This window comes from Eptesicus fuscus, chromosome 18 (assembly GCF_027574615.1).
Source record: "Eptesicus fuscus isolate TK198812 chromosome 18, DD_ASM_mEF_20220401, whole genome shotgun sequence".
Classification (NCBI taxonomy): Eukaryota; Metazoa; Chordata; class Mammalia; order Chiroptera; family Vespertilionidae; genus Eptesicus; species Eptesicus fuscus.
Genome location: NC_072490.1, coordinates 18,448,315 through 18,460,463, shown reverse-complemented (window position 1 = coordinate 18,460,463; position 12,149 = coordinate 18,448,315). Strand labels below are relative to the sequence as shown.

The window sequence follows — 12,149 nt, the reverse complement described above, 5'->3', positions numbered from 1 at the left end:
TGAATGATAACTTTGCTGGGTAGAGTAGTCTTGGTTGTAGGTTCTTGCTATTCATCACTTTGAATATTTCTTGCCATTCCCGTCTGGCCTGCATAGTTTCTGTTGAGAAATCAGCTGACAGTCGTATGGGTACTCCCTTGTAGGTAACTAACTGTTTTTCTCTTGCTGCTTGTAAGATTCTCTCTTTGTCTTTTGCCCTTGGCATTTTAATTATGATGTGTCTTGGTGTGGTCCTCTTTGGATTCCTCTTGTTTGGGGTTCTGTGCGCTTCCTGAACTTGTAAGTCTATTTCTTTCACCAGATGGGGGAAGGTTTTAGTCATTATTTCTTCAAATAGGTTTTCAGTATCTTGCTCTCTCTCTCTTCTGGCACCCCAAAAATTCGGATATTGGTACACTTAAAGCCATCCCAGAGGCTCCTCACGCTATCCTCACACTTTTGGATTCTTCTTTCTTTCAGCCTCTCTGGTTGGGTGTTTTTTTCTTCCTCATATTCCAGATCTTTGGTTTGACTCTTCGGGTACGGTGGTCTACAGTTGAGTGTCTGTATATTCTTTATTTCAGACAGTGTATGCATAATTTCTGACTGGTCCTTTTCCATTTTTTTGGTATTCTCATTTAGGTCCTTGAAGGTCTCTTCAAGTTTCTCAGCGGTTTTTAGAAGATTGAGTAACTTATAAATGTGGTTCTGAACACTGTGTCGTCCACTAGTTTGCTTTCCTCAATCTCTCCTACTTGTGACATACTTCAGTGTCTCCGCATTTTGGCTGCCTCCCTGTGTTGATGGAGTGGCTTTGTGTGGTCAGTGACCTATAGGGGCCAGTAGCTCAGCTTCCCCAATCACTCTAGGTGGTCGCTCTTGGTACGCCCCTTTGTGGGCTGAGTGGAAAGTCTTGGTGTAGTTAAAAGCCTTGATTGCTGTTGGTACACTGGGAGGAATTGACCTCCAGGCCAATTGGCTGTGAGGACCTGCTGTGTCTATAACGGAAGAATTGCTGTGCTGGAGATACAGTAGGGCTTTGGTGCTCACTGAGTCTGCCTCTTGAATGTGTCCCTTATGAGAGTGGTTGAAATCTGGTGTCATCCACACCGACCACTAGATACCCTAGTGTCTGGATCTCCAATGGGGTGCAGGTCTGAGGCCTCCCAGCAGGAGCTACAGCAAGAGCTACAGTTTTCTCCTCTTTGCTTGGGCGGTTTTGGAGCAGTCTGACTGGAGCTGCAGTTAATTTGGTTGAGCTGCCACAGAACAGGCCATTTATATGTAAAGGCCGCTGTGTGGAGCCTGGGTGGGTTTGTAGAATGTGCGGGGCGGGGTCTCAGGGCAGGGTGGGGTCTGAGGGCGTCACTAGGCTGGGGCGTGGCCAACGGCCATGGCTGCCTTCAGCCGTCTCTCCCTTTCCGTGTTTCCAAGTCCCCGTGTCCTGTGCTCCAGCGCAGCAAACCCTGATTGCTGGGCGCACCTCTGCAAGAAAGTCACTCTCACTCTCCGACCGATGGCCGAGAGTCCAGCTTTTCCCCGTAGGCGTCTGGGTCCCCCGTGTGTCCCCAGAAACTGGAGTTCAGAGTGATCGGGAGTTTGTCTCCCTTCGGTTTGAAGAAAAGCCGCGCGCCCAGTTGCCTGCCGCCAGCCCGTTTCGCGCGCGCCTCCGTACCTCAGCTCTCCAGTGTTTGCGCTCCCTTCTCTTCTTAGTTGTAAATCTACCACTCAGCCAGCTTTCCCGTGGTTCTGGGTGGTAGACGTTTTGCTTTTTAGTTGTATTTTTGAAATTGTTGTGCGAGGTGGCAGTTTAGTTGTTTAACTTTGCCGCCATCTTGGTTCCTCCTTCTATATATTATCTCTTAATCATTCTATCAGAGCTCTGTCATTCATTATTACAGTTATCACAATTAAAATGAACAAAGTCGAATTTGAGTGAATAAATATTAATATCATAAATATGAAAATCCTAAAAAATAATTGATATTCAAGATAACTCTTACCTTATATAGCAATTATAAGTTCTGCTTGCAGCCACAAATCATTTCTATGTACTAAGCCACATACTAAAAGCCTATACAAAAAATTATTTTGATGAATTAAAGTGCATTGAGAAAAAGGTGAGTGAGGGAAAGAAGAATACCAAAACATTTTAAAATTAAATATTAATTTTCAGCTGTCTGAAAAATAGTTCTAAGATGAGTTGAATAATTGCTAATTGGGCTGTAGTAACCATGTTCATCATGAGCATACAAAAGTATAGTATGTTATTAAATTCTGTCAGTTACAGAAGAACTTTAGTGGTTTAAGACACATCTCTCACAAACATGTCAATTAAGTGTACTACTTTTTTAGTTATGTTTATATTTATCAAAAATGGAAATGTAATTTTAAAAATTCTGTGAAAATATCCTTTCTGTTTAGGAAGGGAATGAAGTGCTTCTTAGTCATTTTCATGGAATAAATTCTAATTTATCTAGATGCAATAACACACATAATGTAACATTTATTATTATGAGCTATTTTTAGGTTCTGAAATTCCTGAATGAGTCTTATCTGGAGTGACAGTTATAACATTGAATTTATCTGCTTTTGTTAGTTAAATGAGATTCTCAATTTGAGGGCAATATAGGTCTTGTTGACACTTCCTATCTTCATGTATTAGAGCTCTTTTTTACAATCAATTTGCCTCATCCAAAGTTTACACAGCCTTGCATAAAACATTAGTCACAGTGCTCCTACAGACACAACTGCAGAATGTATTTTGAGCATCCATAAATCATACGTTTAGGGCAAACAACCAAACCTAGAACTGGCAGAGAAAACAAGTCAGTCCTGAGTTTCCATTTATGCAGGTTAGAGCAAAGCCTTCCACTGTGGTTCCTGACAGTAATGGGCTGGCTAAGGATTTGAGCTCTAAGTTTGTACCTTTTCGGATCATTTTGGGCATGTTACATAGCTTCTCCATGCCTCAGTTACAGGGAGAAAACAATTATGCCTGCTTGATTGGGATGTGTGAAGAAAAACTGTAAAAATAGATGAATAATGCTGTACACAGTGCTTGGTGCATAGCAAGTGGCCACTGAATATGACCTGTTGTTATTTTGTAAAAAAAAAATCCACTGATGCTATTTAAAAACTTAGAAAAATGGTAAAGGCTAAAATCTTATCTTGAAAGATTCTTTTAAAACAAATTTGCTGTGATAATTTTTAATTGAAGTATAATTCTAAATTAATTGACTCAATAAATATTTATAAATATTTGTAACATTGTTTACCAACTGGCTACTCCTGGGCTGGCACTGCTGTAGGCTCTGGAGAGAGAACAGTGAATAGGATGTAAACAGCTTCTGAAAGAGGATGAACACTCCTCTCTGTGGCAAAGACTGAGCACAAACCCAGATACACGATTGAAATTAGCTGTGCAGAAATGATATCTTCTGGAGACAGACTCCTTTACTGATCTCTGAGTTCTAGGCTTTAATGTTGGTCTTTTGGAGGAAATGACTCTGTTCTTAGAAAAATCTTTTTTCTGAATATTTTTTTTTCTGTAGAATTTCCTAACTGCTACTAAACTCTTAAGTTAGAATGCCTTTCTCTAACATCCAGTTTCTAGAATGTCTGCCTGGAATTCTGGAATTTTTTCCCCAATACAGGTGAGAGTAAAGTAGAAATCCCCAAATGCTAGATTTGGAGCTAGGCTGATCTGATCTGAGCCATGAAATAACTTGTATTCTCTTGGCCTCGTCATTGATTTCCTGGTCCTGCCATCCACGTGAATAAATGTAAGGGATTGGACTATGTAATTGCCAGCTTTTACATTTTGAAACTGTATGCAACTTTATCCCCACTCAATGACCAGAGAAAGACATTTATTTGATGGAGAGCTCCTTATTTTTTAAACAATATTTTGCATTCATTTACTAAATTAAATACCCGGGAAACTTAATTGTTTAAAGCAGACTTTGATATTATTCTCCACTTTATGGGATAAAAATGAAATAGGCTCAAATTCCATCCACGATGACAGCTTCTATGGGGAAGACAGGAAAGCATCTGCTTTGTTAATAGCATTTTCACGAGACATGTAAGTCAAATGACAGAATGCTTTTAATTGTTTGTTTGGATAAACTACAGATTGAATTTGCCATACTTTTGGATTTAATTAATGATAAGAGATTCGATAAATTCAGGTCATCAAATGTTCTTTTCTCGTATTTCCTTTAGTAATTCCTACTTATTCTTGCACTCATTCCTGACATTAAAAATAATGTGAACAAAATTAAAGAAGAACTAAATAAGCGAAGGTACATGTCAAGCTCATGGATAAGAAGACTCAATATTGTCAACATGTCAGGATTTTCCAAGTTGATATATAGATTCAATGTAATCCCAATAAAAATCCCAGCATGTTATTTTGGGGATACTGACAAACTAATTATAAAGTTTGTATGGATAGGCAAAAAAACCTAGAATAGCCAATACAGTATTGAAGAAGAAGAACAAAGTTTGAGAACTGACAAGATCTAATGTCAAGACTTACTGTAAAGCTACAGTAATCAAGACAGTATGATACTGGCAAAAGAATAGACAAATAGATAAATTCAATAGAATAGAGAGTCCAGAAACAGGTCTCCATAAACATAGTCACTCAACAGTTGACAAAGAAGGAAAGATAATACAACAGAGCAAAAATAGTCTTTCCACAAATGGTGCTAGAACAACTAGACATCTGCATGCAAAAATTAAAATTAAAATTAACCTAGACCTTACGCCCTTCTCAAAACTAACTTGAAGTGGATCACAGACTTAAATATAGGATGCAAAATTATAAAAGTCCTAAAAGATAACATAGGAGAAACTCAAAATGACTTTGGACATGCCCAAAACTTTTAGATATAACACCAAAAGAACAATTCATACAACAAATAATTGATAAGATGGAGTTCATTAAAATTAAAAACTTCTGCTTTGCCAAAGACAATGTCAAGAGAATGAAAAAAACAAGCCACAGACTGGCAGAAAATGTTTGCAAAAGACATATCTGATAAAAGATTGTTATTCAAAATATAAAAAGAACTCTTAAAAATCAGCAATAAGAAAACAAACAACCTGATTAAGAAATGGTCCAAAGACCTGAATAGATACCTCACCAAAGAAGATATACAGAGGGCAAAGAAACACATGAAAAGATACCCCATACCTTATGGCATTAGGGAAATGCAAATTTAAACAACAACCAGATATCTACCCGCCTATTACACTGGCCAAAATTCAGAACATTAACAACACCAAATGCTGGCAGGGATGGGGAGCAACAAGAGCTCTCATTAATTACTGGTGGGAATGCAAAATGATACAGCACTTTGGAAGATAGCTTGGCAAAATTAAATATACTCTTACCATATAATTGAGCAATTGAATTCCTTGGCATTTACCCAAAGAATCTGAAAACTTACTAGTATATCCATACAAAAACCTGCACACAGCTGTTTATAGCAGCTTTATCCATAATTACCCCAAACTTGGAAGCATCCAGGATGTTCTTCAATAGGTAAATGAATAAATAAACTGTGGTACATCCACACAATAGAATATTGTTCAGTGCTAAAAAGAAATGAGCTATCAAGTAATTAACATGAAAGAAACTTAAAGGCATATTCTTACATGAAAGGGCCTAATATGAAAAGGCTACATACTGTATGATTTTAAGTATGTGACATTTTGGAAAAGGCAGGAGTATGGAGACAATAAAAAGATCAGTCGCCACTGGTTGGGGTGAGGGAAGGGATAAATAAGTGGAGCACAGAGTATTTTTAGGGCAGTGAAAATCTCTGTGTGATACAATGATGGATACATGTCATCCTACGTTTGTGCAAACCATACTAGTAGAATGCACAACACTAAGAGTGAATTGTCATGTAAACTATGGACTTTTAATAATTATAATGTGTCAATGTAGATTCCTCAGTTGAACAAATATACCATCCCCTCTATTAGAATACAAGCTGTCAGAGAGAGACTTGGTTACTAATATATCCCCAGCACTGACACTCTCAACAAAGATTTTGAGATGAATGAATGATTTGCCACTTTAGAGTTGTCATGACTCACCAAAAACAGAATACAATACAGAAAACAACGTGTCGTGCATCATTTTTAAAATTTCCATCCAAGGTGACACAGATAGGTTGATGACCTAGAAAGGAAGGAATTACGTCTCTCATTGTATCTAATTTTACCCAATTAGATTTGTGAAAGGCTCTACAGTTTGTAAACTCTACACCTTGAACCAGAACCAAGATCTCACAGTTCTTGTTCAGTCCCCTTTCCATTGCATTCAGAGTAGGGTTTCAGCAGTGATGTTGATGCCAATATTGTGATGCCAAGAGGTCATAAAAGTTTGAAAAGGGGGAGGGTGTCTTTAGCATTTTTTAGCAGGTATCTTTCCTTTTACTGCATGGCTCCTCAGAATTTTTAATATGCAGTTTCTTTTGCAAATCTCAAAGTGGAAAATGCTTTAGAATGCAGTGATTCCCAAACTTTGGATCAGGAAGTCCCTTTTTATACCTTGGACAATCTTAGAGTACTAGTGCCAAACTTAACAATTTATAGACTCCTGGACCAGTCACATAGTAATATGCTACTTGTGACTGTATCAGTTAGCTTGATTGCCTAACAAATCACTTCCCAAATTAGTAGCTTAAAGCAGAAGCCATTTACTTTCCCATGATTGTGTGGGTTAGCTGGGCGGTTTCTTAATTTGAGGTTGGGTAATCTCTGATCATTTCACTCACATGTTTGGTGGTATCGACTGGTCAGGCTGGGAGGCCCTCAGCTGTGATGGATTAGCTTTGCTCCTCATCAGCTTCCTCACATGGTGGTGGTCTCAGAGGCCAAAGATCATCAAGAGAGCAAGCCCCAAAGCACAAGCGCTTTCAGGTCTCTGCTTATGTCACATGTGCCAAAGTTCTATTGGTCAAAGCAAGTCACATGTTCAGCCTAGGTTGGATGGAAGGGAAAATGGGCTCCACCACTGGAGGGGAGAATCAGCAATGTCATGTTGCTAGGATGTGATTGAGGCAAATGGCTGAGGTTTAGAGGCAAACATGTCGTTTGAGAACTTCCAAATGAGAACAATCATAGGTCCCTTTCATTCTCCTCTTTTAATTGAGCAACATCTTCCAAGAAGCCTTACCTACCCCTGGTTCCTTGCTTAGCCTAGGGGCTTAATCACAAGGAACAACAACAGCCTGTAATTATTGGAATCGAGAGTCAGGGGATTTATTACCATACCAAGAATTTTTCACTTTATGCCACATACGCAGGGAAAAATAGACTGAGGCCAAATAATGCAATATGTTTGCACACAGAACAACAGAGGCAGAGTGTATTCAGCTTATCAAGAAAACTAAAGGAAGCATGCTTTGATTGTCTCAGGGCTCTTGGCAGTCAACGAACCCTGAGTGAGTAGCTTTTTTTTCTCATCCATAAATATTCACTGAAGGCAAAGTAGGTTCTGGAAAAATCATGATGGTCAATATAAAATGATTACTTCTCTCTTTGTAGAATTTTGACTCAAATGGGGTAGAAGGACACCTAAAAATATATCCAGATAGATAGATGATAGATAGATAGATAGATAGATAGATAGATAGATAGATAGATAGATGATAGATAGATAGATAGATAGATAGATAGATAGACAGACAGACAGATAGATGATAGACAGACAGACAAAGAAAGGATCAATAAGGGAGGGTGGTGAGTGAAGGCACCCAATTTAGATGCGGTGGTCAGGGAAGGTGTCTCCTAGTTGAAAGGGACATTTCAGCCAAGTGCTGAGGGATGAGCAGGAACCAGTCAGGTGAAGAGGAGAGGCAGAGGAATTATTTCAGGCAAAGGGATGGCAAAGCTCTGAGGCAGAAAAAGAATTTCTACCAAGAACTCATGTATTCTGTAATGAGTTTTTATTCCCTTGTCATGTGTATTTTAGCAATTAGGTTGTGCTGTCATTGGTCTGTTCGCAGTCTATGATTTGTTTATTTTTATGTTCAAGAGGAATAAGTAAATCTGCTGTGAATATATTTCTCCTTCCATGATCTTGCCAGCTATTAAAACAGTGTCTAAAAAGCCTATTCCCTCTTTCCCCATGGTTGGGTACCGATTGCCATTATGTGTGATTTTTTTCTTAAGAGAGATCATCTTCCTACTTTTTGGAAATATACCTTTATTTTCCTTAAAACTCCAAAGAAATGGTATTCGAAAGAAAAGTCTTCCTTCAGAATTCTTACTTTTCCTTGACCATGCCATTTTGGCCAACTGGAGGAGGAGTGCTTACTCTCATTTATTTTCTAAAATAAGTAAGGGGAAGAGCTGCAGGATGTTTATATTATCACTAGAGGCCCGGTGCATGAAATTCATGCCCAGTAGGGTCCCTAGGCCTGGCTGGTGATCAGGGCTAATCTTTGGGGTGACCAGTGGGGCAATCGGAGGGCTCCCCCGCACCTCCCCACACACTGGCACCCACCTTGGCCGGTCTGGGGCCTGCGGGCTGGGGGCAGCTCCTGCATTGAGCGTCTGCCCCCTGGTAGTCAGTGAGCATCATAGTGACCAGTCGTTCCACTGTTCGGTCGATTTGCATATTAGGATTTTATTATATAGGATTGTGTGTGCATGTGTTTTTACCTGTGTGTGTGTGTGCTTGCCTTTGTCTCTGTGTGTGTGTATGTATATGTGTGTGTGTGTGTGTGCCAGTTCCATGAGAGTAGGGTTTGTTTTTGTCTACATTGCTTTCTGAAGTCTCCCAAACACCTAGAACAGTACCAAATACTATGTAGATGGTGCTTAATAAATATTGCTGAGCATACGGTTTCAAAATCCTGCTCTGATTTTTTCAAAAAGAAACAATAGCTTTATTTAATGAGCATCTATTATGTGCCAGACACCTTCTAAGCTCCCACTTTCCTACTTATACATACAATACTCTCAGAGAGATAGTAGAAGTATTTTCATTTACAGACCAGGAAATGGAGACTTGTAAGAAATTATCCAAGATAATTTGCTTAAACTCTAAGCTATAAGAAAGGGTTTTATAATATACTAGAGGCCCAATGCATGAAATTCATGCAAGAGTAGGCCTTCCTTCCCACGGCTGCCGGAATCGGCTTCCCTCTGGCACCCGGGACCTGGGCTTCCCTCGCAGCCCCAGCTTCATCCAGAAGGTCATCCGGAAGGATGTCCAGTATAATTAGCATATTACTCTTTTATTATTATAGCTGGCAGCGGTCAGTGGGAAAAATGTTTAGGAGATATATATACATATCAGGATCAAGTCAGGATTAAAGCAATGGGTAATACAGAACAAAAGAATAAAGTTGCAAGAGAATACACCAGAATGTATCCTGAAAAAGAACCAACATTCAAATCATTGTGAAATATATGATTTATATTTATCCTGAAGCCCCATCTCAGTTTTTCAGTGTTTTCCTTTTGTCATATTGTTAGGTTTGAACAACAACAAAAAAGTTTAGAAGAACATCTGCTTTAAATTATCACCCTGTTTTAAAGGCTATGCTCTATGAGCAGAATTAAAAGCAGAAGGATAGCATACACTTCAACCATCAGCTTAAGCACTGTTAGAAAAGGGGAGAACACATTTCGTGGTGTGTGGTGATGCCATGCCCTAATTTACAGCATATTAAAGTTAAGAAGAACAAATAAGACAATTTGTAGGAATAAAGAGCATGTGGTCACGAATCATTATAATGGAATGGTTCTTGCACTTGTATTTCTTAATGAGACTTGGAACACAAAGGAACAAAGGTTTCCTTTCTTCTTGTATCCTAGGTCGAGTTCATCTTTCAGGGTTGCTACATTCTCACCTTTGAAAAGGATAGGGGTCCAGTATGTAAAGTTCAGCCTGCCCCAGTGGTTTTCATTTGCATTTAAAACAAGATTCTAGACCAGGGTTTCCCTATCTCAGAACCGTAGACATTCTGGGCTGGGTAAATCTTCGTTGTGTTTTGCATTGTACAGAGTTGAGCAGCATCCCTGACCTCTACCCACTAGATGCCAGTAGCACATACTAGTACATCCACCTCTCCCTCCCCCTCCTCCTCCTGGTCCCACCAAAAATGTCTCCAGACTTTGCCAAATGTCCCCTAGGGGGCAAGCTCATCCCCAGTTGAGAACCACTGTTTCTACCTCCCACTGTCAGAGCATTTGAACTTTGCTGCTGAAATGATTTTCTAGATTAAAAAAATTGCTTATTGGCATGTTTCAGCATCTTATAGAGAATAGAGAAAAATATGGAGCTTATTAATAACGTGTTATTTAATCCACTTCTATTAAAAACAATTTAATTTAATTTAAACAATGTTTTCCTTAAAAAGCGGGAAAAGAAAATAAAGTTCTGCAAACATGACATGTCAAGTAATATACTTCTCACAAACTGCCCAATAGATAGAAATGATTGGACCAAGAAATCAGGTGATTTTTACAAACGTTGCTGCTAAGATTTTTTTTTAAAAAAATGCACATTCTGTAATTATGGATTACCTACAATTATTTTGTTTGGCAGTATTCCCCAAAAGTGTAGCCAAGGAAATTAATAACCTAGGAAATACACAGCACCACCAGAATGTATCTGAATATCTTATATCACCTCATTCCCTTTTATAAATGTCTCTGAATACAGAGCCAGTGTATTTAAATTTGTAATTCGATACTTTTCTCCCAACTTACCCACATGATACTCTATTACTCAGTGGGAACATTGCAACATAAAACAATTCATCTTTTCAGAAGACATCAGCAGTTATATAACCTAATGCAGGTTCATTTTCCCAGGTTGCAGATGAGAGAAAGTAACACATAGTTACTGCTACTGCCAACACCATGGAATCATGAGAGAAGGGAGGACCTGCTTACCCAATGAAGGTCAGCTGACCAGTGATGACAAATTAGCAGGGAGTTGTTAATGTGCTTGCATGACCCATGACTAGTTAGCTAAATGTTTATCTCAGACATAAAAGCCTAAGCTAGTGGGATATTCACAGATCATTAGGAATGATAAATGAAAAACCTGTCTGACCCCAACCGAGCCTGGACTTAAGAACCCATTGACTATGGGAGGTAAGCGTGAATTAGATAGTTTATCAAATAAAACTGATATGTTGTTAAGAGAGTCCTCATTAGTATGGTGCCACCCAGGGAAAGATGATGTGGAACAAAGTAGCGAAGTAAAATGAGAATTATTTAAGTCTCCTCTGAATTCCTTTCTATTTAAAACATTTTTTTCTTGCACTGCGTGGTATCTGGATTCAGCAGTTTATTCCTGCTGGGTGTTCAAAGGACATTGCGATATGAATTCAGCATCTGGCATCGTTGATTTTCTTGGCATTTTTATTGACACAATATTAAAAAAAACAAAACACCACGTTTTTCCATCTGCCATTAGGAATTATCCCCTTGGTGATAACAAATGAGAGATTAGTGATTGTAGGGTATATATACACATTGAGCTTGTAACCCAATTTAATTGAACAAGTATATTCAAACAGAACATATAGCATGATGCTATTTTACCTTCTATTCACTTGTAGCAACCATTTTCCAAGTCACTTTTTAATAAAATTAACACAATCATTGAAATGATAACTAAATAGATGGTTGAGTTTTATTTTAGTTAACATACGACAGTTCTAAACACCCTCTGAGATTCTAAGGCGAAACCCCACAAACGGTGGCTTATGTTTTTCACTGGTCTGCTTACTCTTGTGGCATTTATATTTCTTATCAAATTTGGTGATCTGGTTTCACATATCTTTGTAGAGTTGAAAGAGCCATCTAAGAACAGGTTGCAGGAAGAAGACACGTGAAGGGATAAAAGTTGGATGGGCAGTAATGAGTGTGTTGGGAGATAATTTGCTGTCATCCTGGCAACAAAGACCAAAAACTCTGAGGCAGTTGCCTACCTATGTTGGCTATTCTGCCACGTATCATAAGAAGTGATCACAACTATCAGAGAGTCACAGTTAGGGATTGGAGTCTAGCCTGGCCTCCCTTCCAAGCCTCCAAACTATTATTCCTGTTGGTGGTCTTCTTGCTGTGTTGTAATACCCATGGGGAATAGTATTGTGTTCTAGTCTGGCTCAGTTTGCCATCTA

The 12,149-nt window shown here is 38.8% G+C and overlaps 1 non-coding gene across 1 annotated transcript; it reads left to right on the top strand.

The window, feature by feature from the left end:
- The first annotated feature begins 11,282 nt into the window (after positions 1–11,282).
- Positions 11,283–11,399, top strand: LOC114228651 (small nucleolar RNA SNORA8). Its single transcript, XR_003614784.2, has one exon. It is a non-coding gene; the product is annotated as a small nucleolar RNA SNORA8 (small nucleolar RNA).
- Positions 11,400–12,149: the final 750 nt, after the last annotated feature.